General features: G+C 38.4%; 1 protein-coding gene across 12 annotated transcripts in view; it reads right to left on the reverse strand.

The window, feature by feature from the left end:
• Positions 1–27,520, reverse strand: part of FUT8 (fucosyltransferase 8) — a 287,889-nt gene extending 260,369 nt beyond the window's left edge. For 4 of the 12 annotated variants that reach the window (XM_041758786.1, XM_041758779.1, XM_041758776.1 and 1 more), the window contains exon 1: positions 26,157–26,567. The gene's annotated coding sequence lies outside the window, so the exon portion shown is untranslated. Of the gene's footprint in view, positions 1–25,163; positions 25,515–26,156; positions 26,576–27,393 lie in introns of those variants that run through there. The other 8 variants (XM_041758785.1, XM_041758778.1, XM_041758782.1 and 5 more) reach the window with 4 other exon arrangements.
• Between the last annotated feature and the right edge of the window lie 325 nt (positions 27,521–27,845).

Consider the following 27,845-nt stretch of genomic DNA (forward strand, 5'->3'; position numbering starts at 1 on the left):
TAGTTCTTAGTTTCACTGATCTTTTCTATTGTCTTTTTAGTCTCTATTTCATTTATTTCCACTCTGATCTTTAGAATTTCCTTTACTAACTTTGGGTTTTGTTTTTCTAGTTCCTTGAGGTATAAAGTTAGGTTGTTTATTTGAGCTCTTTTTCCTGAGGGTGAAAATGAGGGTGTTTATTGCTATTAATTTTTCTCTTAGAACTGTTTTTGCTATATCCCTTAAGTTTTGGTATATTATATTTCTATTTGCATTTGTCTCAAGGTAATGGTTTATTGGACTGGTTGTTCAGTAGTACGCTGTTTGATCTCTACATATCTGAATTTTCCAGTTTTCTTTTTGTAATGGATTTCTAGTTTCATACCATTGTGATCAGAGAAGATGCTTAATATAGTAAAGCTATTTTGTATGACACAATAGTAGTAGACAATAGTAGACTTTGTCTGGTACAGACAAAAGTGACATATATTTGTCAAATTTTGTAAAATATACAACACAAAGAATGAACTTTAGTGTAAACTATGGACTTTAGTTAGAAATAATGCATTAATATTTGTTCATCAATTAAAACAAATGTGTCATTCTAATATAAGATGTAAATAACACGGGGGAACTGGGGAGTGGTGGGTATAATGTGAGAACAATATACTTTCTGATAAATTTTTCTGTAAATATAAAAGTTCTCTTAAAAAATTAAAAATTTTTTTAAAAGATGCTGTAAGCAAAATCAAATGACAGGTGAAAAATTGAGAGAAAACATATACAACATACATTGCAGACAAAAATCTAATATCCCTAGTATAGAAAGAACTCTTAAAAGCCGAGAGAAAATTAAACCAAAAACCTGATAAAGAAGTTGGCAATAGATAATTCACAAATAATAAAATACATAAAAACTGCCTTTGAATATACAAAACATGTTCAACTCATTACGCTGACATGCCACTTTTCACCTATCCTCAAAATTTTTAAATATGATATTCTGTCAAAACTACGGGAAAATAGGTACTCTTATAAATTGCTGGTGTTAGGTAAACTAGTACAATGCTAATGGAGAAAAATTTAGCCATATCTAATAAAACACTCAAAGGGTGTTTTACCTTCTAACTTAGCAATTTCACTTCAAGAAATTTACCCTAAAAAAAAAAGACCGGTAGTACACAAAGATATATGCACAAGGTAGTACACAAAGATATATGCACAAAGTTACTCACTGCAGCACTACTTTTAATTGCAAATTAGTGGGAAAACCCTAAATAACAAAAAATCTTAAATTGGAGCATGGTTGAGTAAACTATGGCATCCATACAGTCAAGTACTGTACAACTATAGAAATATGAGGAAGATTAGTGACTTCCAGGATACATTAGGAGAAAAGTAAAGGGAAAAGAATATTTATTGTATGTTAACTTTTGAGTAAGAAAAGGAATTAAGAAAATATCTACAGATCAGAATAAAGTAAAGATTTAAACAAGAAAACTGTAAGATTGGTTACTAGCAAGGGATGTGTATCAGTTTCTTGTGGCTGCTGTAACAAATCACCATAAACCTGGTAGCTTAAAACAAATTTACTCAAAAAAAAAAAAATTTACTCTTGGGACACCTGGGTGGTTCAGTGGTTGCGTCTGCCTTTGGCTCAGCTCATGATTCTGGGGTCCTGGAATCGAGTTCCACATCAGGCTCCCCCAAAGGAGCCTGCTTCTCCCACTGCCTATGTCTCTGTCTCTCATGAATAAATAGAATCTTTAAGAAAACAAACAAACAAGTTTACTCTTAACAGTTCTGAAGGCCAGAAATCCAAAATCGGTTTCACTGAGCCAAAATTGAGGTATGAATACGGCCTCACCCTTAGGAGTCTCCAGGATGGAATCTGTTCCTTGTCTCTTTCGGCCTCTCTCTGGTGGCTGCCAACATTGATTGCTTGGCTTGTACAACACTACAATCTCTGCCTCTATGATCACACTGCCTTCTCCTCTTCTATGTCAAGTCTCCCTCTGCTTCCCTCTTACAAGAATATACCATATGTAGGACCCACCCAGGGTAATGGTCCATCTCAAGAGCCTTAACTCATTTTAATTACATCTACAAAGACATTGTTTTCATATAAGATTACATTCAGAGGTCCCAGAGATTATTGTATGCATGTCTCATGCATGTCTTTTAGGAGGTCACTTTACAGAGAGTGGATGAAAATGGAGTGGAAGAGATGGAGGACATTTGAGGATATGTTTTTATTTATTTATTTTTTTTTTTTTTTGAGGATATGTTTTTATATAGTTCTGACTCCTGTCAATGAACTCCTATAGTTCTCAACCATATGAATGTTTCACATACTCCAAAAAATAAATAAAATCAACAGGTATGTAAGAGGGCTAGCCCGTTTATATACCCTAAAGTGGTATATAAACAGAAGGAACCAAACCAAAAACTATTTCAAATAATTAACACATCACCACTGAAAAGAGAAGTAGAGCCACTGGAGAGAAGTAACTTTGAGCATGGTATTTTGTCTATACTCTCAAGCTGAAAACAAAAACAACATTAGTTTGTTTTTACCACTGGAATGGGTTATCAATTTTGAGACTATCTTTTATGCATTTTAAGATTAACTGAATAAGTAAATACATTGTAAATAATCAGAGCCAGCTGTCTCGTTGTCAGCAAAGAGAATTACAAATACTTGAAAATTTAAGTTTAGAATGAATCCTAGGATACTGGATTGAAACTGGAGCTATCAACTTGAGATCAGTTTACAGATACACATACATAGAAATATAAATAGATATGACTGCATCAGCATGTATAGTTTCCTAACTCTACCTAGAGGGCCTAGAAACAGTGACACTACCATGACAATGAACACAATAACTAGCACCCAGACGTTTTATCTGAATACTCTTCTTCACTAAGAGGAATTGAGACTTCTTAGAAAAATTGCTGATTTCACTTCAGGGGCTGGGATAGTAGTACAAGGAAGACCCAGAATATCTTGTGCCAGAAATAAGGAAATGCTCAAAGAATTATGGAAGTATGTCTTAAGAAAATAGGAGTCACCCTAAAGGGACCAGATCTAGGACAATCTGAGAATCACAATAAATGACAATAATTTGATAGCACTAAGCAAAAATAAGAATCTATGTGTATGTACATATTAGAATGTCAACTAATTAAAGGAGAAATCGCCATCTGGCAACCACCATATTGATAACACTGGTTCAAAATTCCTCAAAGGGATGCCAAAGTAGTTAAGAAAAGTCTGATGAGAAACAAAATATTTATATGGTCTCAAATAATTGCAAAGGAGAAAAAAATAGTAAACTGTTACAGTGAAGAAAACTGGCAAGTGATCAAAGTTAACATCACTAGTAATGGGACAAATTCAACATTTTGTGTCTCCAGATTGAACATCATGAGAAGGATACAACATCACTACTGGGTAGCCCTGCAAAAAATGCATAACTAATGCTACACAGATGAGATATTAGACAAATTGAAGGCTATTCTCCCTTCAGGTATAACTGGGCTATACTCTTCAAAAAAGTCAATATTATAATAGAAACATTTCCACATTAAAGAAAATGAGAGCAGGTGAAAACTAAAAGCAACTCATCACCTGGAATTTGATCCTGGACTGGAGGAAATGCTTCTTCTTTTGCTTTATTATTTGGTCAATTAGTGAAACTTAAATTCATAGACTATATAAATATTTAATAAATAGAGATATAGTATACTATATATTTATTAAATATTCATAGAGGCTTATAGAGAATGTTCTTAATTATGTCAAGAAACTGCCTAATTTCATAAAATACACATTGAATTTTCAGAGGATCATGTCTGCAATTTTCAAACAGTTCAGAAAAAAATAGAAAATTATTTTTTAAAATTTATAAAATATTAACATTTGGGGAACAAGATGAAAGATATAGAAGAATTCTTTATACTATTCTTGTGCCATTCATTTTTGCAAGTCTGAAATTATTTTTAAAATACAAAACTTAGAAAACTTTAAAAGTTACTAGGGTAATAATTTTGAGATTGGAAAATATTCCAAGGAACCGGTCCAGGACCAGCTAAAGGGTAGAAAAGTTTCTGTGACACTCCAAGGTCCAAAACTGTGTAGTACAACAGGGTAGGAACTGGAAACATATCTACATCTGTCTACATCTGCCTGGTGTCTTATTCATTCCCAGTTCCAGTCCATGCCTCCCACACCAGGCATATGTTAAATGGATGAACCTATATAAAAATAACAACCAACAATGATAATCTGCATTAGAAAATGAACAAAAGCTGTTTAGAAATAAATCCTAAAAATTAAGTTTCTAAACATAATTTAGCAGCAGAATCTTTTTCCCTACAATAATCTTAAATAGAACCTCAATACAGGAAACAAAGTGAAGTCGCTCTAGTTTTAATGTGGATCTGATGAAAATTTGGAACTCCTCAACTTCTCTTCACCCAGCATAAAAAGACTCTAACACCAATTTTTCAAGATTCAAGAGCTCTGAGAAGGTTATTTTATTTTTGAGAAGGTAATTTAAAGATAGAAGGATAGTCTTATTTTGAAGCTCTAATGTTAGCCTCCACTGATACAAACTTTTCCTTGCTTTTTCTAAACCTTTATCCAAAGAACCACTCAGCCCCAAGGCAAATTATTTCCTTTTCACTGTTCTAGGCCTTAGGAACTGTTAAATAATTAATATTCAAGATTGATTCTTCTCAAGAACCTTCAACTACCTGGATTCCACTGAAACGCACTGCTGAAAGCTATGAAATTTATCTCAAAATAAGAAGTTGGATAGGAAAATTCAGATTTAAAAAAATTATCAGTAAATAATAATCCTCCCCAATAACTAAGAGATATAGCCACAAACTGGCCTATAGTATATAAAGTATGGTATATGAATCCACTGGGATACCCAAAAATCCCTTCAAGCATCCACAAGGCCAAAACCATTTCCATAACAACACTGATGATATTTGCCTTTTCACAGTTAACATTTGCATGCACAGTACATGCAAAGGTGGATAAAACTGCTTGTGTCTTAGAATGAATCAAGGCACCGGCACCAAACTATATTACTAGTCATTGTATGATTCAAAAACACACAATGGGAGGAGGCAGTAAAGGGGAGTTAGTTTAATCCTAAGAATTTTTATTTTTTAAGTTTTCACTGAGAACATCTTTTTAAGAGTCTGTGTATTGAAATGGAAGTATGCATAAAGCATAATTTCTATGCATACCAAAGAACAATAATTGTCTTGAGGAAACCACTTGTAGGATTGTGTGAGCTACAAGCTGAAAGAGCCACTTTCCATGGGATACTGATTTCACTTGAAAGGATTCCGGTTCTTCAGACTTGGGTATTTGGCAGACATTTTCTTGAAAATGAAGTCTGTGTGTGTGTGTGTGTGTGTGTGCGCGTGTGTAGGAGAGAGAGAGAGACAAAGACAGAGAGAGAGACAGAGACAGAGAGAGACAGAGACAGAGAGACAGAAAGAGAGAGGGAGAATGCACCATTTAAAGACATATGCTCCCTGGCCCACAGCGTCCCCTGCCAGGGCAGTTTCCTGGCATGGTCACTTTTTAGTCCCTCAGACCACTCCACCTCAGTCATAGCAGAGATCTGGCTCCTCCTTTTTCTCTCTGTGCTGGGCCTCCCATTTCAGGAACCAGGCCCTCCTCTCCTCTGGGAACAGGGCAGCAAGGTCCACTGCATCTTAAGCATTCATAGTGGCTTCTAATGAGATGTGGATGGTGGAGCTATCCTGCTTGATGAGGAGCACCTGATAGAGGCATGCATAGGCTTGTGGTCCCATGTAGGAGTATGGCTCTCTTGCTGTCAGCCTGCCAGGAGGACATGTGCAGATGGTAAACGTGCAGGGGGCAGTCCCTATTAGCACATGCTGCCACAGCAGGCTATAACATTGTGTTAGGGCAGCCTAAGCAGACTAAGACACCTGAAATCCACCTAGCTTCTGAGTGTAGCAGACACTTGGCCTTCCTGCACCCAGTGAGGTGTGTGCTCCGAGCAGATGGCCCATGGTGGCCATTCCTCCTGAGGTTCCCTGTAGCACATGGAGGCTCAGGGTCAGCTACTGGCCTGGTGTAAGACCTGTCCCACTCACTGAGCTCTGGAGCAACCTCAGGAATCAGTGTCCCAGCCACCACTGGCAAGTTAGGAGCACAAGTGATGGAGGCAGTGCACAAGGTCGCAGTTACCCCAGTGCCCTGTCCTCCTGTGGCATCCAGTAAGCCTATCTTTTAAAAGTGACAGTTTCTAATGATAAAATTCAAACTTTCAAGTTGAGAAAATATGCATTCATCATCATAAGCTTAACATCTTACCTTTCTAATGAGATTGGTGGTGCTATTAACAAGTGATTTTTTTTTATACGGTATAATTGAAATGTGTCATGTTAACACTTGGAAGATCTGCATAACTCAGTGAACCAATATTTTCTACATGACCTAAGCTTAATGTTACAAAATCATTCCTGGATTAAAGATCCAATCAATGTACACAACATACCATGGATTTTAATGTAATAAAGTAAAAAGGTTAACTGATACAGTTTCAGATTTCACAATTTAGAAAACTACCATTTGGGGCACTTGGGTGGCTCAGTCTACCTTTGGCTCAGGTCATGATCCCAGAGTCCTGGAATCAAGCCCTGCATGGGGTTCCCTGCTCAGTGGAGAGTCTGCCTCTCCCTCTGCCCCTCCCCCGGCTCATGCTCCCTCTCACTCTCTCAAATAAATAAAATCTAAAAAACAAAACAAACAAACAAAAAAAAAAAACAGAAACTACCATTTGTCAAATTTTCGTATAATTTCAAACAGAATATCCACAACCATCTAAAAAAGCTAAAAATATCCCTCTTCCAAATAGATATGTATGGGATGCCTGGGCGGCTCAACAGTTAAGCATCTGACTTCAGCTCAGGTCATGATCCTGGAGTCCCAGGATGGAGTCCCACATCAGGCTCCCTGTACAGAGCCTGCTTCTCCCTCTGCCTGTGTCTCTGCCTCTCTGTATATGTGTATCTCAAATAAATAAATAAATAAATAAATAAATAAATAAATAAATAAATAAGTAAATACATACATACATACATAAATATCTTTTAAAAAAAAACCTCAACATTTTCTGTGAAGTCAAACATTAAAGAAATTTACAAAAATGTAAAACAATGCCACTCTTCTCATTAACTTTTTCTGTTTGGGAAATTATTTCTTATTTAAAAATGCTATTTATATAAACATCTAATGGGTTTATTATTGCTATTCTCAAATGAATCATGTTAAATTTCTTGGTTTTAATTTCTAGTTTGGTTAATAACAATATAATCTAAAAAATCAAGTTTCTTGCAGTCCCCCTCAATAATTTTTAAGAATGTTAAATGGGTCCTCGGAACAAAAGTTTGAGAAGCACTACTATAGAACCAATTGATTTGTCAGAAAACTTCCTCTAACTGCTACAGAAAGAAAGAAGAAAGAAAAAATTGACTGCTATTATTATAGCATAGCTCCATTCAATTCAGTACAGTTAAAACAAATGTGCTTAAAATATAACCAACACCTCTATTTACTTTAAAATATTATTTTCCCTCAGTAAATAACCAAATTTACTTTTTCAAATATAACAAGGAAATTTTAGAACTTCTAAATGTTTTGTCATTGTGAATTTCTCTACTCCCAATGTATCATTAATGCTGAAAAATGCTCAATGATTTTAAATGGAATGGAATACATTTACATGCTCAAAGAAAATAAAATTGTCAGCTCTTCCTGCTTATACTGACATTCAATGCATACAGTATTACTAATTAGTACTGCTGAGAATACAAATAATTCTAAAATTCAAAACCATTTACTTAGCAGCTATTAAGATCGTTTCAGATCCTCATAAAGCTATGACAAGTAAACAAAGTTCATAAAGCTATGATGAGTGAACAAAGTTTATCAGATTTTCAGGATTAAAAAAAAAAAACCTATCTAAATAAAATACCATCTTAAAAAAAAAACGCACTGCTTAATTTTCACTGATATTATAATTATTGCCTACCAGTAAAATACCAAGAGAAAATTTAAAGTACTATCTGAACTGAGATAAAAAGACAAACAATGAGATTGTTTACATCCTTATTTATAAAGATTGAAGAGATTTCGTATCAGTCGATGTTGTAGATGTAGAAGTGACTTTGTTTTTCCCAAACTGAGAGTCTACAGAATATTTGAGGAGTCATATCCAGTGTTTGGGTTATTTGGTAGTAATTGGTGAAAGGCCACCATTTTTTTTTATCATTTACTATGTACCAGGCATTGCTCTATGTACATTTTACTTACATGAGCTAATTCATTTACTTTTCACAACTCTGTAAGTTCATCTCTATAGAAGAAAAAACTGAAACATTACTTGCCCAGTGACACAGAAAGCTAAGTGGAAAAATGGGATTTGAACTCAGGCATTCTGTCTCTAAAACCTGGACCTTAGGGATCCCTGGGTGGCGCAGCGGTTTGGCGCCTGCCTTTGGCCCAGGGCGCGATCCTGGAGACCCGGGATCGAATCCCACATCGGGCTCCCGGTGCATGGAGCCTGCTTCTCCCTCTGCCTGTGTCTCTGCCTCTCTCTCTCTCTCTGTGACTATCATAAATAATAAAATAAAAAAATAAAAAATAAATAAATAAAAATAAATAAATAAATAAAACCTGGACCTTAAATGACTACTGTATCACACTGCCTCTCTCGTGATAAGTAATATAGCCCCATCCTCACGGCCTAAGCTGGCAGCTAGAGAAAAAGATTAAAAGGGTACAACTCTCCCTTTATACAGAATTTTAGAAGTATCACACATTTCAGCTTTTCTATCACTGACCAGGTAATTTTTCACTAACTGCAAGAAAACTTCAAAAATTTAGTCTTTCATCAAGGAAATACTGCCCACTAAATAAGTGGGTTAGGTTGCCTACTTAAATACTGCCCACTAAATATCTAGGTTTTGTTAATTTGAGGAAAACAGAGAATATGCCACAGTAGGCCATAGACAACAGAGTTAGATGAAGACAGGAGATGTGAATGCAAACTTTCATTTCTCTAATCTCAAGCTACAAAATGTTGAAAATGAAATGTTTTTGATATTATTACTTACCTGAGAGAGAAGAAATGGAAAAAGAGAAGGATCTTTAGACTCTAACTATAAGAACAACCTAATGGTTATCAGAGGGGAGGAGGATGGGGAATGGGTTAAATAGGTGATGGGGATTAAGGAGTGCACTTGTGGCGATAAGCGCTGGGTGTTTTATGGAAGTGTGGAATCACTAAATTCTACACCTAAAACAATTATTACACTGTATGTTAACTAACTGGAGTTAAAAACTTTAGAGAAAAAAAAGAAAAAGAGGACTTTTAACTCTACTTCTTAGACTATTTCTTACTCTGCCCCATATGATTACCTAAAAAAAAAAAAAAAAGGTCCATTTGAGAAATTAAAGTGCGAATTGAACTAATTGGGCTCAAAGTTGCAAAACCATTTCACTACACAAAGCTATAAAACCAATATGTCTAACAAACAGAAAACACCAAGATAGAGATCGTGTAAAACCAAACAAAGAAACAAAATCATACTATCACTCTTCTTATTTAAGAGTTAAGTTACTTCAAGGTCCACAAACTCAGCCTAAACTACTCTCCATACCCACTCTATTACTTGGTAAACCTCTTCATATTCATAAAGCATATTTAATCTTCCTGGTTCTCCTTCCTCGCTCTTTTAAGGATTTTACTACAGTCACCTGGAAATCACAAGACTAATCATGATGAGGGAAGGTGGGGGATGGGATTGGTTACATGGGTGATTGGGATTAAGGAGTGCACTTGTGGTGATGAGCACCAGGTGCTGTATGTAGGCATGGAACCACTAACTTATACACCTAAACTAATAATATTACATTATATGTTAATTAACTGGAATTTAAATTTTAAAAAAATTTTAAAAGACTAATCATAAAGAAATTACAAAGTTTAAGAAAAAATCTTAGAAGGGATCCCTGGGTGGTGCAGCAGTTTGGCGCCTGCCTTTGGCCCAGAGCGCGATCCTGGAGACCCGGAATCAAATCCCACATCGGGCTCCCGGTGCATGGAGCCTGCTTCTCCCTCTGCCTGTGTCTCTGCCTCTCTCTCTCTCTCTCTCTCTGACTATAATAAATAAATAAATAAATAAATAAATAAATAAATAAATAAATAATCTTAGAAAATAATTCCCTGGAACCTCGGTGCATGGAGCCTGCTTCTCCCTCTGCCTGTGTCTCTGCCTCTCTCTCTCTCTCTCTCTCTCTCTCTCTCTCTCTCTGTGTGTGTGTGTGACTATAATAAATAAATAAATAAATAAATAAATAAATAATCTTAGAAAATAATTCCCTGGAACCTCAAATATTCTCACTTTACTGGAAAAAAAAACTATGTCAACTAGTATTCATTCACATCATCTTCTTGTCTCAAGGAAAGTGCATCTCTAAGACCTTAAACATTAGGTGATATATTTCAGAGTCTTTCTTTACCACAAGCATGATACAGAAGTACCTGTGATGGGTGATGGTGATAGGACCAAATTAAAACCTTTAGAAGCCCTACGTACAGAAAATGTAATGGTATAAGCCTCTACCCCACCCTACTAAATACTACACAACTAAGACTAAATTAATCCAAAAAAATTTTCTTTTCAGATTACTACTTCAAAAAAAATTTTTTTTTAGATTTAATTTATTCATGAGAGACACAGAAAGAGAGGCAGAGACACAGGCAGAGGGAGAAGCAAGCTCCATGCAGGGAGCCCGACATGGGACTGGATCACAGGTCTCCAGGATCATGCCCTGGGCTGAAGGTGGCGCTAAACCGCTGGGCCACCTGGGCTGCCCTCAAAAAATTTTTTAATTATTAAGTGCTTTCAATCTTTTTTCAAATTCTTTTTCCTCTGCTTTGCTGGTACCCAAAAGCCTTGGTTGGGTATGGCTTTTGGGTAATCAGCACTAATTAGTAGTAAGAAATAGAAGTAAAGGGGCACCTGCGTGGCTCAGTGCTTGAGCGCCTGCTTTTGGATCAGGTGGTGATCCCGGGGTCCTGGGATGGAGTCCCACATCACACTCCCTGCAGGGAGCCTGCTTCTCCCTCTGTCTATGTCTCTGCCTCTCTCCCTGTATCTCTAATGAATAAATAAATAAAATCTTTAAAAAAGAAACAAACAAACAAACAAGCAGAGGTAAAAGCAGTTGCAACTTGAAGAGGTCTACTCTGTGTCAAGGATTTTACATGCATTATTGATAATTCTTACCAGTCCACAAAAGGGTTATACTATCAACCCTCTTTTGCTGATGAAGAAATGGCTCAAAGAAGCTAGATAAGATGCCCAAGGTCACGCATGCAGTAAATAGAAGAGTATCTGGAATATGCCTTTCTATCTCCCAAGACTGATCCATTAGACATACTGCCTTATAGGGCATTTCTTTAGAACCTGCTCCTGAACAAAATTTCATTTCAGAGAAACACTGAAAAATGATTTTTTAAATGCACCATTTGATAGTACTCAAATTTTCCATGGAACTTAATCACCGATAATTCTAGCTAATGGCTGTAAATACACAGCCAACAATGCTGCATTGCACAACTCCAAAGAACCTTTTTTTTTTTTTTTTTTTAGTGTGAATGGTGTCCTCTGAATTGTGCAATATACCAGCTATAACCCAAATGCTTATCAAAAGCCTAGGCCGTTCATTGTTCTGTTTTCAAAAAAAAAAAAAAAAAACTGCAATCATTTTTTAAAAAGCAGGTAAGTACTCTGAGAATGTTAAAGAAAGGTATTTTAATGCACATGAAAATATACCCAGCATCATTAGCCATTAGGAGTGTATAATTTAAAACCATAGGGATATACACCTACTTAAGGAGCTAAAATCAGAACAAAAAAGCAAAACAAAACCAAAAAACCTGACAATATCAAGTGCTAACAAGGATGTAGAGCAACTGGAATTCTCATATATTGTTGGTGGGAATGCAAAATGGTACAGCCACTTTGAAAAAGAGTTTTGTAGTTACCTACAAAATCAAACATACACTTACTGTATGATTGCTAAGTATCTACCCAAGTGAAATGAAAATTTATGTTCATACAAAAAGCTATTCTCAAATGTTTATAGAAGTTTTATTCATAGTTGCCAAAAATTAGAAATAACCCAAATGTTTCTCAATAGATGAATAAACAAACTGGTCCATCCTATGGATTACTACTTAGCAATGAAAAGGAATAAACTATTGATAGTCATGACAACATGAATGAATTTCAAAGGCATTTTCTAAGTGAAAGAGGCTGACCCAAAAGTCTACACAACTATGATACCATTTATATGATATTCTGATAAAAGCAAAACAACAGCCGTGGAGAACAACAGGTCAGTGTTTGCCATGGGGTTAGAGATGAGAGGAAGAGGCTAATTACAAAGGGGCAACACGAGCTCTATGTCTTGAATTAACGGTGGTGTATATACATTCTATGCATTTGTCAAAACAAACAATAGTATATAACAAAGTATGTATTTGATTGCATATAAATTTAAAAATTAAAAGAAAATTTAATTCATAAAAAATAAAGGAAATATGCCAAATGAAAAAAATGAAAGAATAAAATGTTTTAAATTATTAGTTCTAGAAATCTTCTAGATTATCTTCTGGAGAGAATATAGCTGCCTCTAGTAAGCCACAGAGATAAAATATAAAATGCTCAAGGCAAGGCCTACCACATTCTCAACTGATACTAGTTCCCTTCCCTTTATTCATTTCTCTGGCCTGTGTACACATTTCTCTTTCCCTGTGACGACTTTTCTTTCCTCCTCCTCCTCTGCAATGACTATAGATTGCTTTTGCATACTTCACATTCCTTCTCCCATTTCTCTAGTTAATAGTATTCCCATCCTTTGGGGAATTGACATTCCCCCATTTTATGTGGTTCTGATGATAATCCAATGACAGTTCCCCATAATGATTAGCTCAAGGATGGGCCCCATCAGTGAGGCCTTCCTTCAGAAAGTTCTGTTCTTCTGTAAGCTTTCAGCGATGAGGCTGTGCATCTCTGCCATAAAAGACTTCTAATATAAGCAGACAATAAGACTACCATACAGAAAAAAGTAAAGTCAAGAAATGGAGAGTATCCTGGAGACATCATTTAAATTCCTGGATCTATTTGGTCTTAAGACTGTTCCACCTCTGCTCTTCCCATTTACAAAGACAAGAAGTCATCTTTTTCAGCCAATTTAGAACTGTTGGTTTTCATGCTTCCCATTTTAAAAGCACAAAACATTTTTTCTCTCTAAAGGAGCAAAAACAGTAAATTATCTCTTCATTTGCTGTGGCCTTTAGTTAACTTATTTCCAATATTAGCGGCTATTAATATAGCCCTGCTGTAAGGCCAACACGCTGTATAAAGAGATAGAAATAAAAGATAAAACCATATATAAGTAGACTGAAAACAGCTGTCCACTAGATTTACAATCCAAGTTCCTTAAAGACAGCTTGTAATGTAAATTATAAGATTTTAAGTCTTCAATGCAGGTAGTGCTCACTTTTCACCCCTTGACATTGTACCACTCTACTCATTCAAAACTAGGTAATAAGATGTGTTACTTTGTGTCACTCTGGTTTTACATTGTTTCTTCACAAATCTTCATCAATATCTGAAGAAAGACAATTGCATATGCCAATAGAAGAACACACACATGCAGTAAGGATTAAAGCAAAAGTCTTATGAGTTGACAACATATAATAAACTTCCAATAAGTCTTTCTTGCAGCTTGTCTGGCTGGAATGTCCCTTCCTTATTCTTTGATACCAAGCTTAAACATTACCTCCTTTCAATACAGCCTTCTCCACTTATCACACCCTAATAGTATTGCTGTCTCTGCCTCCTCTCTAACCATGATAATTACCAAATTACAATTATTTATGTTAGTGGTAATGAGAACCTTCTGTAATAAAAGTTTCTGTAGTAAAAAATGAAACAGAAAAGAGGAGATGAAATAGAGAAATACTGTAGTAACAATTTCCAGTGTAACTATGGAATAAATCTGATGGGAAATTCAAAGATGACTCATGGTTCAAGTTTGGGCAATGGGAGGAATAAGCCAATAATAAAGAAAGGAAAGTTAGAAAGAAGAATACATTTCAAGGGAAGAAAATGAAAGAAAATTCAAATTTGAGCATGCTGAGCTCAATGGCATGACAAGTGGAGCTCTCTAGCTGAAAACTGGAGTTTGGGCACTTACAGTATAGGAGTCATCTGACAAAGATGACTGAAAAAGGTACTCACTGAAGCCAAACACCAGGTACATTCCAAGGAAAAACATTTAGAGTAAGAAAAATGTATAAGGTAAATATTTAAGAAACAAGTTGACCTTGTGAATGAAGAGTGGCTAGAATATACAGGAGAGGTAGGAGAACTACAAAGCTATAAGGGAGGAAGAAAAAGGGTTCACAGTGTCAAGAATTAAAAGTGAAAAAAGTCCCTATTTGGAAATTTGGGTCACTGGTAACAACCGAGAGAATAGCTTTAGTGAAAAACAAGGTAGCAAAATTTAAACAATATACATGCTGCTTTTTCCTTTGGGCTGCTGAGTAATACGGAAAAAAAAGGGCGGGGGAGAGAAGGAAAAAAAATAAGAAAAGGAGTTTTACGGGTGTTTTTTTTTTTTTCTTTCTTTTTGGCCACTGAAGATGTTAGAGGAGATTCAAATAAAAATAATAATAAAGTTAACTAACAAACCCATATATTCTAAGGGATAGAAGGGATAAAAGAAGTAGCCATGATGGGATCCCTGGGTGGCGCAGTGGTTTGGCGCTTGCCTTTGGCCCAGGGCGCGATCCTGGAGACCCGGGATCGAGTCCCGCGTCAGGCTCCCGGTGCATGGAGCCTGCTTCTCCCTCTGCCTGTGTCTCTGCCTCTCTCTCTCTGTGTGTGACTATCATAAATAAATAAAAATTTAAAAAAAAAAAAAAATAAGACCTCAGGAGCAGTCAGAAGAAAATAACTTAAAAAAAAAAAAAAAAAAGAAGTAGCCATGAAATAGTCATGTAAGCCTAAAAGGACACATCCCTAAGACCAAATGTCAGAGAGGATGGGAAATTAAACAATTTAGAAATAAAGAAAAACAAAGCTGAAGAAGTTTCTGTTTGATGGTTTGTTTGTTTGTTTTTAAGATTTTATTTTTTTATTCTTGAGAGACAGAGAGACAGAGAGAGAGAGAGAGAGGCAGAGACACAGGCAGAGGGAGAAGCAGGCTCCATGCAGGGAGCCCGACGTGAGACTCCATCCCAGGTCTCCAAGATCACACCCTGGGCAGAAGGTGGCGCTAAACCGCTGAGCCACCGGGGATGCCCCTGTTTGATGGTTTTAATCTTCTTACTCTTTTCAGAAAAAAAAAAAACTAATTGAAAACAACCTACAATGTCTGGGAACAGTATACAGCAAACGGGGGCTAGGAAAGGAGTAGACAATGTCTGAAATAGCCCCTGCAGGAAGAAATTACAAAAGAAGTGGGCTCCGAGATGCCCACTTTATAATTAATTGTTCATCTCATTTTCACTTACCTAGTAGAAGGGCACAAATTCTTTAGCCTATTTGATTTGACTGTTATTCTTTTGCAAAGACAGCCTTCTATATCTGATTTGAGGTAATGATGTTCTTTCTGTAAGTCTTTTCCACTGTATACTACTGCATTTTTTTCTTTGCTATGTTACAAAACCTTTAATCATTTTTACTGCTTTAATGTGTTCTAGTCTTGCTCTGATGCTTTAATATCCAAGTAATATTCAAGAAATCCTTAACGTCTATTTTCTTAAAGTATGTAAGAGAACTATATAGAGAATTAGAATTCTAAACTTAAAAATGGCTGTATCTTTTGAGGGGCGCCTGGGTGGCACAGGTCATGATCTCAGAGTCATGGTATCAAGCCCCACAATGAGCCCCCCAGACTCACTGGGGAATCTGTTTCTCCCTCTCCCTTTGCCTCTCCCCCTGCTTATATGTTCTTTCTCTCAAATAAATAAAATCCTTTTTAAAAATGGCTATATCTTTTGACAGCTGCTCACTTACTATGTTTAAAATAAAAAATCCCTGGGAAAATATGGTCTTTAATATTTTGAAGCTTCAAAACTGATAGAAATCTCTTTTCCTTTACAGTGAAATCTTTCCAATTACATAATTCATATTTAGATACTTTATTTCAAATTTTGTGAGACATTTAAAAATAAATATGGTATGGCATATATTTAAAAGAATATGACTGCCATAAAATAGTCACCTTAGAAAGTTCTCACACTTATTCCTAGAATGTTGCCATTGCATAAAAAGCTATGAGATTCAACTTTTAGAACTTCCTAAAAGTCTTAACATAATCATTATATTATTGTCAAAGTGAAAAATCTTCACTGATTATAGGTTTCACATTTGGGGAAATTTCTAGTTCTCATAAAGTGGTTTACCTAAATTAAAAATACCACATGTGAACAAAAAATATGACTATAAAGCATGAAACAAATTCTCTTATGCTGCTATAATGACATCAACATTAAAATATATTTATGACTATATTCCCCTCCTTCACAATGTCTGATCTGTGGGTTACCACTCATACATTCTAATATGTTGGGTAAAAATAAAAATTAAATTATTTTTGGGCAGCCCCGGTGGCGCAGTGGTTTAGCGCCGCCTGCAGCCCAGGGTGTGATCCTGGAGACCCAAGATCGAGTCCCATGTCAGGCTCTCTGCATGGAGCCTGCTTCTCCCTCTGCCTGTGTCTCTGCCTCGCTCTCTTTCTGTGTCTCTATGAATGAATAAAAAATCTTTTAAAAAAATTAAATTATTTTATAGCCTACTTCTTACTATTATAGGTAATATAAGAAGTTCTGATGGTTTCTAAGAGTCAAATTATTGAATATTTAAAAGTAGTTACAGCACTCTCACTTTTAAGTTTAGCTAATTGTTATTCAATGCCCTATCTTTTTTTATACTGAAAATGCACCTTACCCCTTTGGCATAGTCCTGATGCCAGCCTACTCAGGCAGTTGTCTAGTCCTATTACAAATACATACATTTATGTATGCATAGCACTACTTTTTAATTCCGTATATATTTTTTCCTTAGTTTGTCACCTGAATGTTACCTGTCAGCTTTGCCTCTACATGAACCCTATACCTACAGAAGTCTTCCTAACAGTAGCTATACATTTTCTTTGGGTTTTTTTTGAAAAATGTTCCAGTCTCACCTGGCTGCCTTGAGCCCAATTTGGCTTAAACTTAGCTAAAATCTTTTCATACCATATTCTTCCAAAACAAAAAAATAACTAAAAAGTCTAATCTTTTCTTACATTCATAAGAGGCTTCAATCACTTTTAAAGCTCTATCTCTGAAAATTATTCAACTGTCTTTATTCTCATCAAAAATCATTAACTCAGCATTTAGGACTGTCCCTATTCTCAAACTTATACACACCAACTAAGAAACATTCAAGAAAAAGTTTAATCAGCCATCTTGTTTCTTCAAGACAGTCCCTTATTTGTTCATTGCTGACTCATGTATTTGACTATAAGCCTCGTTTTTGGGTGCTCGGGTGGCGCAGTTAATTACGCATCTGACTCTTGGTTTCAGCTCAGGTCGTGATCTCAGGTCATGAGAACAAACCCTGCATCGGGCCCTATGTCTGCTTAAGCCTCTCTCTCCCTCTCCCTCTACCCCCTCCCTTCCACGAGTTTGCAACGCCCCCTCGCAAATAAATAAATAAATCTTAAAAAAATAAATACTATGGTCTAGTAAGCCTCATTTTTTTATTCAAAAAATAACAACAAAGTGACTATATTTAAGGGAAAGAGTTAAGATACATTCTAGGAAAAGGTCAGTGAATATCTACCCAGCTGTAAAAACTATAAGAAAATAAAAATGATTCATATTATAGAAAAAGAGCAAAGGCCCAGGGGGAACAAGTGGCTTACCCAAGTTTATACACTTGGTAGCAAAGCTACCACTAGTATCCAATCTCCTGATTCCAGGTTTAAAGTTTCTCTACTTAAATCATTCATTCAAATGACTAAGCCAGGATTATAGTAAATGAAAGGAGCCAGACGCAAAAGAATACATACTGCATGATTCTCTTAGTGTCAGGCTTCTAGACATGGCAAAACTATAGAAACAAAAAGCAGATCATTGGTTGCCTAGGGCTGGGAGTGGGAGCACAGTTTGGGAAGATGGGCAAGACAGAGCTTTTTGGAGAATGAAAGTATTCTAAATTAAGCTGTGATCATTGTTGTACAACAATATACAAATTTATTAAAACTTAAGCTGTGTGGGTGCCTGAGTGGTGAGGTAAATTAAGAGTCTGACTCTTGGTTTTGGATCAGGACTTGATCTCAGGATCATGAGACTGAGCCCAATCAATGTCACACTCTACAGGAGTCTGCTTAATACTCTTTTTACCTCCACCCCTATCCCTCCCCACCACGTGCTCTCTCTAAATAAATAAATAAACAAGTCCTTAAAAAAAATAAAACTGAAGCTGCAAATTTTATGAGTTATAATTTATACTTCAATAAAGCTATTCAAAAAAATGATTAAGAAGGAACTCAGATTTTGGCTTTAAGTCCATAGAGCTCTTAGGAAATTATATGTCAAAAAGTATCACTAGAAGTGCCTGTGTGGTTCAGTCTGTTCAGCATCTGCCTTTGGCTCAGGTAAGGATCTCAGAGTCCTAGGTTCAAGCCCTACGTGGGTCTCCCTGATAAGTGGGGAGAGTCTGCTTCTCTCTCTCCCTCCACAGGTCTCCTCCCTCATGCTCGCTCTCTCAAATAAATAGATTTTTAAAAATCTTTAAAGAAAAAAAAAAGTATCACTAAAACACACACATACAAAATTCAAAATTTCAGATCCTTTTCCCTTCAGAATTTCCAAAAGTTAGGTACCTTATTTTCCAACCTTTCATTTCCCATAGATAAAGTAACAGGAAGTACACAAATATACACATAGGAAATGTGCATAACTCCGGTGAAAACACTTTAGTTATTGATCATTATTTCTTTTAGGTAGGATCTGCACTGCTCTAAGTAAGCCACTGCAGACAGTTTAGAATAGAGGGTGTGCTCCTTTATCTGTTACATGGTCTGATAAATTGCTCCAAAACAGGATTCTTTAGTGATTTCATTTTCATGACATCTTAGTGCCATTATAATTTAAACACTAATAGTCTCTTTATTAAGAGGAACCATTCTTGGTTGCATATTAGCAAGTTTCTGTAGTTAATTATTTGTGCATCCTTATTAGGTATACATCTCTTCAGCTTATTCAGCATTGACAGCCTATTCTTTGTTTACTTACAAATTAAAAATAAGTTGTATCTCTCTCATAACAGTTAATGCTTTACATCTATGAGAAACATCACTGTTTGAACCTTAAAAATAAACAGTTTTAATTAATGGAGGCCGAGATATCTGTAATTATGTCAGAGGAAGCAGTCAGGATTAGGATTACTTAGTAAACCTAATTTCCCATGCTGCTGAGGCTCAGTTTACCAACGCTAACGAAAGACCTTTCGGTCTCAAGAATTTCAATTACCACCTTCCTAAATACTAGAGTTTCACCAAACTTCCTAAAAGAGAAAGAAAAATCTGAAACTTATAAAAAGAAAATGAAATGTTTACCCTAGCTTAAGCTCTAATTTTAAAGAGTAGGTTTCTCAAAATTACAATCTTTTGACTTTTGGTAACTGAATGAATTAATGAATTCAAAGAATTCAAGACATGAAAATGTTGAAAGATTGTGAGAACACAACTCAACTGAATATCTCTCTCTTTCAGGCACAATTCTGTGTGTCAGAGAAACTGAATCAGCCAGATCCCAAATGGTTAAGGTCCTAATTATCAAACATACACTTTCTCCTTGTGACCTTTTCACAATAACTGGCTTAAACTTGCTAACAGTACTCCCAAGAATGGAGAATATTGCTGTTCATTTTAGTTTGTTAGCTTTCTTCAAGGAACAGCCACAGTATGGTTTCAGGGTTGATTTTTTTTTTTTTTTTTTACATTTTTATTATTGCAATGAGGCAAACAAAAAAGGTAAAATGATATTCTAAAAAACCGATTCCTTATAGATGTTAACTCTATAGATGAATACAGAAATAACAAAGGAGACATAAGAATGAATTCCAGGAAATTAGAAGAGGGGATGATGATATATTTAATATTAAGTAGAACAATAATGTGACTGATACAGCACGCTTAACAATGGATGAACCAACAACCCCATATTCCTTTTTACATGGAGTTACAAAATCATTTTTTAATAAACAATAATAAGCCCTACCCCAAATGAAGTTTTTCTAGCCTCTTGCCTACTGCCTCAGAGGAAAGGAAATCATTATAACAAACCTATTGTAACATAAACGTTAATGTTTTACTAGGAAATGTTCTAAGAACTCTAAGAAAAAAAAAAATCCTATAAGGATGGTCAACTATCACATTCCCTACCACTATTGGGAAAGTAAAGATGACAAACAGGTAAAAGAAGGAAATGGAAGGACAAAGAAAAACTGAAGAAATCTCTCTCACCTCCAAACAAAGCAGGCTCATCAACCAGTAAGATCCTCTGCCTCTCTCAACCTCCCTCCCTTCACTGACTGCCCCAAACATAGCTGAAGTCTGAAACAATGAATATTATATATAGAAGCTACATATTATATTTTTCCCACCTTTACCACCACCAATCAAGATATTATGGTCAATTATATTGTAAAAATGATTTTTTAAACTAGCTTATGGAATGACTTAAGTCATTTAATAACATTGCTGTGCTTTTATAGTTTGATGCTTTGTAAATATTGTTTTTACCACAGGTAAATTTATTCTGGTTCTAGGTATTAATGGAATTTCGTATCTCATATAAGGGATATAATCCAGCCACAAAATTATTAAAAATTTGAAACTCATTCATGGTTCATTAACAGTCAAGTGAATAAAAGATGTACAAAAACACAAAACAGATTCATTTTAGTCATGTTAACAGTAAATCAAATAGAAGAATCTCCCATTTTTATGTCACTTTTATTCATGTATAATCAGAAAGTTACAGCAATTAAAGTTGATATCCTGTAGTATTTCTCATAACAGATTCTAAAATAAACAGTTTAATTTCTCATTTACATCTATGACTAATATCAACACTTAATTACTTATTTTTATAATGTGAACTTTTTTACATTAACCAGTCATCAAGACCATGACAAGTAGAACCGTTAAATCCAATCATAACATCAGTATGTTGTTATATTTATTCATTTTGTCCCACTGTTAAATGTGAAAAACTCAAGTTCTAAGATACAACAGAAATTGGGAGCATTTCAATAACGATCTTTAAAGTTTTATTTCAGTGCTCCAAGAAAGAGGTTATACTAGAGAGCCGAGACAAAATAATAGCAAAAGCAAATCTGAACCACGTCAGTACTAGCCTTATATTGGTGAAAGCTGTCAATTTAAAAAAACAAAAAAACAAAAAAAACTTAAAACATATTTCCTCTTCACATGTCATTTTCTGACAACCAAAAAAAAAAAACTATCACAAAAAGATATTTTTAAAAAGTAATAGGTGAGCAAGCTATTAGGTTTTAGTAAATAAAGTCTTTTTTAAAGAAAACTTGTGTGAAATTAACCATATGGCGCTGCTTTCTGTAACAAATATAAGTAACTCATATTGAAATACACAGCATATCCCACAGACCTTATATGTTCTTCTTCCATTAAAAGGAAAATGTACAGTACCATATAAAGTTTATATAGCTTATATGTTTAGAATATTGTAAAGATTGATAATAAATTCATTTATGTAATCAAGGAAGAAAAACCTATGTCAGGTATGTGATATTGTTCATTTTATTGATCTCTAATTATTCCAAAGAGAAAATTGTGGGATATGGAGGGAGGTTGAAGAAGAGGAGATGTAGCCTGGAGAGTAGAATGTAGAGAGAAAACACGGTTGAAACATTGAGACTAATCTCTAAAAAAATGTACCTTAAATGCATACAAATCCCCTATGACAGTCTTCTGTTGGGAATTTTTTAATGATTTTTAAAAATGGATTACAAATATCTTTTACTTTTAAATATGTTTGTCTCATTATAGCAAACTACAATTTAATAACAATTCCAACTGCCAAAAAGAAACCATGTAGTAAATGGTATGGAAATAAGCCACAGACTCATTAAGAAGAGAACCAAAGAAAATCTTGTACTGGTCCTCTAAATGCTACAGCTACTACACTACTGTTGACTATAGAAGCCTGGAAGTTGGTATCTCATCTGAAGAGTAACAACAGGACTAGTATTGATACAGAGTATAAAAGTACTATAATAGGAATACTTTTAGTTTCAGAACTGTTTAGAATCTTAATTGCATTTTGTTTTTTAAGTAGGCTCCATGCCCAACATGGGCCTGGAACTCACGACCTTGAGATAAAGAGTCACATGCTCTACCAACTGAGCCAGGCACGTGCCCTGGTTGTGTTTTATTTTTAAGTTACAAAAATTTACATTTTTTAGGGACCCCTGGGTGGCTCAGCAGCTGAGCATCTGCCTTTGGCTTGGGGCGTGATCCTGCAGTCCTGGAATCGAGTCCCACATTGGGCTCCCTGCATGAAGTCTGCTTCTCCCTCTGCCTACATCTCTGCCTCTCTCTTGTGTCTCTCATGACTAAACAAAGTCTTTTTAAAAATCAGATTTTTTTATTCACTCTTTATATTCATAAAATGGGAACTCTTTCGTAAATGTTCCATAATATAAAATGGGTGTATTTGCCATTTAATTAAAACAAGAGATTTAGTAATGCAGTTTATAGTAAATCAAAAATAGCCATTTAAGAAATTGAAAGAGATACATAAAAATATACTGGCATATCTTATAAAACATTAATTTATAGCATAAAACCCTTAAAAATGGTAAACACTTCACTATTCTAGATCTCAAAGGTATTGCCGTTCATTTCAAAGAATTTATTTTTTATTTATCAGTACTGAGATTCTGACATAATTGACAGCAACAGAGAACAAATAGCCCATTATCTTCAGAAAACAAAATATGATTTTAATATATACATTATCAATTTCTAGCCTTGAATTTGAAGCATATGTGAACTAAGAGAGGTAAATTTGCATTCCTAACTGATTACAGTTAAGAAATCTAACTAAAGTGCCATAAACCAAAAAAAAACGATTGCTCTATATTCAAAGGCCCAAGTTCAATTTAGTAAACAGGCTAGACTCACTACATTATATTACAGGAGACAGAGGTTAAGAAGTGACCTTGGGATCCTGCTTTCCAGATGTCTGAAGGGTCCATTTCTTAATGAAAGAATCTCTACTCTTGATAAATATTAAGCTTACTATCCATTCAGTATCTTTGCCCACATAAGACTCTACTTGATTTTTAAAATTTTAGGACTGTAGATATTATAAAGAAAAAATTTAAGAACATACAACATGCACAAAGGATTAAGACATACTTTCCTTCTGATTGCAATGTACAAGAAGGTTAAGAAACTACTATCATACACTCTACATTATGGGGTATATCGTCTAAGATTTTAAATGGGAAATTCAGTAAGCCTTAAGCAAACAGTTTCCATTATTTCAGATCATGAATAGATTTTTTAACTAATTCACAATACACAACATATATATGTATATAAATATTCCACAAATATCTATGTACAAATATATGCCCATTTCAATTCCCTTACTCTTTTAATTAAAAATTTATGTTCCTTCCAGTCATAAAAATCTGGGTTTGGGCATTTTAAAAGTTCAAATGCATAGTAAGCTATGCTTTGCTTTGGCACTAGCTCCCCCTCCAGACCAACCTACTAATATAACTACACTTAAAAAAATAAACAACAACACAAGTTTTTCCAAGCCACTAGCAAATTTCAAAATTTACCACTTTTAAGGACATTCCAGTACCTTAAAATAACTAATTAAAATTGAAACCAAACACTGCATAATTTAGTCAGAATTATTGTTTTTCTTTTTCAATTCCATCCATCTCAAATAGGACTGACTTGTAGGAAAACAACCTCAAGTGACTCTAAATTTAAGAACATCCTAAAGAATCTATACAGCGCTACATTTTATGGAAATTACTTTGAATCACTATTGTAATGAACCACAGTATACTCCTGTTAACTCACTACTTGATCAAAGACACACTTTTGCATGTTTTTTACAATGTACACAAGTTTCATTCCAGCTGTTCAGCTATTCGATTCAAATACAATTCTCAATTTATAAAAGCAGCAAGAGGAAAATCCATGCCTCCAAACCACCCTTCAATGTTCCTTATAGCCTATTCATTTCCAACTCCCTACATTTCTGCATACTAAACCATAAATTCACAAATCCAAATGTTTGAATGCCCACCTTATCCCTACGGCTGTAATATTTATAAATCAAGTAATTACGACTTTCTACACACATTTTACGATGTATTTCACAAGGCTGGCAACGTGCAAGGCCTTACCATTTGGCATGGGATTTTAGGTCATTTTTTACGTTATTTTAAAGAAGGGAAAACACAACTTGCTCCATTATTTCAAGACAGCGCTGTTATGCCTGATTTCTCTCCTGAAATGTTTTCTATATGATACACCTTTTAAAAGAACTATGTATGGGCAGCCCGGGTGGCTCAGCCGCCTTCACCCCAGGGCGTGATCCCGGAGTCCCAGATCGGGATCGAGTCTCACATGGGGCTCCCTGCGTGGAGTCTCAGGGATGGGGCTCCCTGCGTGGAGCCTGCTCCTCCCTCTGCCTGTGTCTCTGTATCTCTCATGAATAAATAAATAAAACCTTAAAAAAAAAAATAAAAGAACTATGTATAAAAACATGAAATTTAAATTTAACAAAATAAACATACACTTACCCACCCCCTTCCCCAGGAGTAACGAGAAGGGGAGGGGGGAAAAAAAAAACTATAATGAAACCTTGCCTGCAGCTTCTGAAGAGAGCCAAGTCAAAGTTCAGTCAGTTCCCCCGTGATGAGCTTAATTCTAAACTGAGAGAAAACTTTTGTTGAAATTTGTTCTCTGTTACCTGGAAGTTTGGGATGTGATCTACTGGCGGTTCTGCCTTTCCTAGGTTCACCTTCTAGAGTTGGCTCAAGTCCACCGTGAATCAGTCCACACTCGGTTAGAAGCGACACCACCTCTCTCCGCCCGCCGTTCTCCAAGGCCTCAGCCCAAAGGCTAACGGGCGGACAGGCTCAAGGCGGAAAGCTCGCCAGGGGCCAACCCTCACCGAGGCACCGCCTGCCGTCTGACTTGAGGCCGACACGCTGCGTCTCTGGCGTTCGGTGCGGTTTGAGGATCGCGATCCCCACAGTAAAAGAACAGGTGCTGCCCCCGGCAACGGCCCACTCGCTCTCGCAGGGCGAATCTCCCTTCACTAATGAGCAAGGACTCATTTCACCTTCCCAAATAAGTTTAGATACTCAAAAGCCGCCAGCTCACCGTTTCCACATCAGTGGCGGGGCGGGGGGCGGGGGGGGCGGGGGGCACAGCGGGTAGTGCAGCGGCACACACGCCTTCAACTGCCCAGGCGCTGGCCGCTCGCCGGGAGCGGGTCATGGTACCGTCCACTCCCGATGCCTGGCCCGAGAGCCCCTCGCAGAAGCCCGCAACGCACGAGCATCCTCCTGCCCACAGTCCGCGACTACAGACACCGAGCTGCAGGCGAAGGGGCAGGTAGGCGGAGGGCAGGAAAGAGGGACACCTCCCACCCCCGCCCCCATCCCTCTCCTCACCGAGGCTTCGGCCCCTGCCCGAAGCAGGGATGCGCGAGGCCGAGGACGGCCGCGGCGGCAGGCGCCCCTCACCCCCAGCCCGCGCCCCCGGGCCGCGCCGGGGCGTCCCGGGGGGGCTCCCTCCCCACTTTTCCCGGAGCCCCCGGGCAAGCGGCAGCAGTTGCAGCAACAGGCCCGGGGAACGCCTGGGGGAGAAGAGCGGCGACAGCCCCGGTCACATCCCCGCGCTGGCCCAGCCCCAGACCCCGAGGCGCGCGGGGCCCGGCTCCCAAACGCCCCCTTACCCGAGGCGGGAGCAGAGGCGGTCTCCGCCGTCCCCAGTGGCCGCCGCCGCCGCCGCCGCCGCCGCCACAGCGCTCCGCCGCAGCTGCCCCGGTGGGGAGTGGGAGGGGTGGCTGGGTGGAGGATGCTACTCCCGGCTGAAGGGAGAGGAAGAAACGGAAACAGGAACCGCCGCCGCCGCCGCCGCCGCCGCCGCCGCTTAACGGAGCCTTCGGCGCCACTGACTGAGCGAGAGCGCGAGGCGGCGCGAGCGGGGCAGTCGCTGACAGCGCGAGACCGAGCGCGAGACGGGTCCCGGGCGCGCGACCCCGAGCAGCGCCGGCCCCATTCCGCGAGCAGAGGAAGGGGACCAGTCAGCCGGGGGCTGGGAGAGGGCGACGCGGGGCGGGGGCCTGCAGCTCAGGGAGCCCGGCCACTCGGGTCGGCCGGAGATACCGCGCGCACGCGCCGGAGCGGCTCTGACACGGAGCGCAGGCGGGGAAGCCTCGGCCAGCGCGAGCGTGCGCGCGCGGACAGGGGCGCGCGCCCCTCGGCGTTACAGGCTGCTGGGAGAGGGCGCGCATGCGCCGGCCGCGGCCACCTACGGCGACCCTGGCATGTGCGGCGGCTTTCCCCCGCCCCCTTCTCGCAGCGCCCGCCGAGAGCGTAGCTGCAGCATCCGCTGCCAGGCAGAGCCGCGGGCCGCTGGGGGACCGGGAGACTTGCAGCAGGACACCAGCTGCGCTTGGGCGCCTGCTTCCTCCACGAGCGTAGGCCGCCCTCTACCGCCAGCAGGCCGACGAGCCCAGCTCCCGAGCCCGGGAGCGCCATCTCCAGGGAATGTCGTACTCCCGGCAGCCGGGGAACTGACTGGCCCGAGCCAGTTCATCCCGCGGCCCTAAGGAGCACTGGTACTGCAGATTTGAAGCAGGCTCCCGGCTGCTGTTTAGCGGTGACTGCCGCTGCTCAGCCCCTGCAGCCTAGATCTTGGCCGTCGGGCTGCAACTTGCAGCGTGGACCACAGAATGTCATCGCACCCACATGCAACCAGAGAAGCCCCGTTTTATCTTGTGAGAGCGGTTTCCACCTTTGCCCCGACAGAAAGACCTCCCACAAGGGCCTGAGTTTGATGCTTAGCCTCTCCGCCCCCACCCCCCGACCCGCGGCTGCGACAGCCCCTTCGAGGCGGAAGTTTATTCAGTACGGGGGGGGGGAGAACTTTGGGGGTGCAGGAGAGGGGCTCCCTAGGATGCTTCCTACCCGCTCGCACTCGGGAAATTCCTGGCGCCCGCGATGCAGAGCAGTGGGCCGAAGAGCTAGCTCCGACCGGCACAAACAGCGAGCTGAGCCGGAGGACCTAAGCGCGCCGCCCTGGCACACAAAGTAGTCGCGGGCCGAGGGAGGGGGTGCTACGGCGGCCAATCAGAGACGAGAGCCGTGTGAGTGGAGTGCGAGCCGACCAATCAGAAGGCCGGAGGATGAGCTTCCCGTACCCAACTCTTCCCTGTAGCCTCGGGACCCAGATCCCAAGCCTGGGGCGCAGCACCGCGGAAAGCAAGACGGTGCTCTACGGTCAGAAAAAATTATTCCTCTAGACTTAAGTATTTTTAAGTATGTGCATTGGTACTTATCGCAGAGCAAACAGCGGCGGCGTCTTAGATGCTGAGTATGAAAAGGATCACTGAAAAGAGATTTACAAGGCACTGGCCTGC

Source organism: Vulpes lagopus, chromosome 6 (genome assembly GCF_018345385.1).
Source record: "Vulpes lagopus strain Blue_001 chromosome 6, ASM1834538v1, whole genome shotgun sequence".
Taxonomy (NCBI): Eukaryota; Metazoa; Chordata; class Mammalia; order Carnivora; family Canidae; genus Vulpes; species Vulpes lagopus.